Raw genomic sequence first — 2,039 nt, forward strand, 5'->3', positions numbered from 1 at the left:
ACTGCCAGTAGTTCTGGGTGAACAAGAGGAGATACTCCAGCTACTTGCTTTTTAATAGAGAAAGTGAGTTGCCAGGCTGGACATTTATCAGTAAGGTTTTGCTAGATATGGACTAACGCAGAACGGGACATTTATTTCTGCCATGCTCCAGAGGTCCATAAAGCCTCTACAACCATACTCCAATGTTCAACCTTCTTTCTTTGTTCTTGCCTTGATAATAGTCATGGAAAGAGCAACCCTAGACAATTGGTCAGGGTTGGTTTCTTTCAGTCCTCACATATTAAATACACAGCTATTAGCTCTGTGGTGTTTTTGGTGTAAGGGAGATGGGCATATGCCATACACATCAGAAAAGAATTAACAGCCCTTCCCAAAAAAAGGACAGCCCAGCTTTCACAATGTTCACATCTCGCAAGAGCTACTTTTAATTAGCCATTGTGCCCATACTTACATTACACACTGCTGCAGATCTGTGTTAGACTTCTTGCCTCTAACTGATAGCTGAACAACTTGGTGGCTAAAACTCAAAAGGGCTGCCGTCTATCAGGTCTTCCTGTGGAAGAGCAGACCTGGGAACTGGTGTTTGCTTTTTTTGGCTGTCAAAAAATCACCATAAGTTGAGCTGAATTAAAATGCATTTTAAAAAATACACGTATTTTTTACTGCATCACTGTTTATGGGGGAATGAAGAGTGTTCAGGGAATTCAGTCCAGGAGAGATGGCAGAGGCTTTTGTGTGAGTGCGTGTGACTAAATTAATATTAAAGTGACTAAAACTTTCATATGACCAGCTCACTCTGGAAGATAGTGATATTTGGATGGATCAGCTAATAGGCCTGGAAGGAGATAAAAGGAACAATACTGCCCTGTGCTGAGCAGCAAGGGATGCCCAGGCATATCCCAGTGGGAGCACTGATCTGTGACAGTTTACATCTGGCACTGGAGTATGTAATTTTTTTCTGCCTATATCACCATCTTCTCCTCCACTTCCCCTAATCATTTTACAATGCTGGTGTGATTGATCTGAGAACAGTTCTTGCAATCCTGTGCAAAGGACGCCCCAAAGTGGGTAGGACAGGACTGGTGTGCAGTGGGAGGTGAGGTGTTACAGTAGGTGAAAATCTACTGTACAGGTGCCAGGAGTGAGAAGCCTGTATGATTTACCCAACCCACCAGGGAAGACTGGAAGCTGGAGTACCTCTGTCCATCAGCTCTTAGAGTGACTTCAAGAAGATGAGGTCCCTCTGTCTAATGCAGATGAAGAAGTCATTTAGCCTGCAAGTCAGACAGGACACAATAAAGAATGACCAAATTTCACTGGACTGTCTGAGACTATGGGTATTCTCTGAACTATGCTGGAAGGCAACCACAAGTCATATGGCTCTGCTTGGGAAAACTGCCATGGAACAGTGAGATTAATTTTGGCCTGAAAATGAAGTCCTGACAGTTTGGATTGCTATCTCACAAAGACAGTCTAGCCTGTGCCTGTGGCACTCTCAGCGTACCAAGTAGCAGGTGCTGAGCTGCGGGGTCACAAAGCTGGATTCAAGTAATAGAAATAAAGATAGTTTCATGGCTGGTCATTTTAGCTTTCTGATGAAGGGAGAGCAATACAAGAGCAGGAAGCATGAGGTAAGAACCACAAAAAAAGCCTGGGGGGAAGCTTTGTTACAGTTTAGGATCATAGGAGAAGACTTGAAAGAGTGGCAACAAAATCTGGGTGTGGTAAAAGTGCATCCTAGCAGAAAGTCTTAAAACAGGCAACAAAACAATAGCAAGAGTTCATGGGGTCTAGACCAATGGCCAAATATAGGAAACCGCAATGTTTGCTTGCTTGAGCAGAAGTTGGCAGAGAGGAAGAAGTGCCTGAGAGTGGAAACTTGCTGTGACGGCCAAGCGATGTCCAGGAGGGACCCAGACGCTTCCTCACATAGCACCAGGAATTGTGTGGGTGACCCTGGCTCTGTGTGCTCAAGCATGGATCAGGAAAGATGCCAGCAGTGAAAGCAGCATCCCTGGGTGAGTGTATGTGAGGGGGAA

Source organism: Gavia stellata, chromosome 4, assembly GCF_030936135.1.
Source record: "Gavia stellata isolate bGavSte3 chromosome 4, bGavSte3.hap2, whole genome shotgun sequence".
In the NCBI taxonomy this organism is placed as follows: Eukaryota; Metazoa; Chordata; class Aves; order Gaviiformes; family Gaviidae; genus Gavia; species Gavia stellata.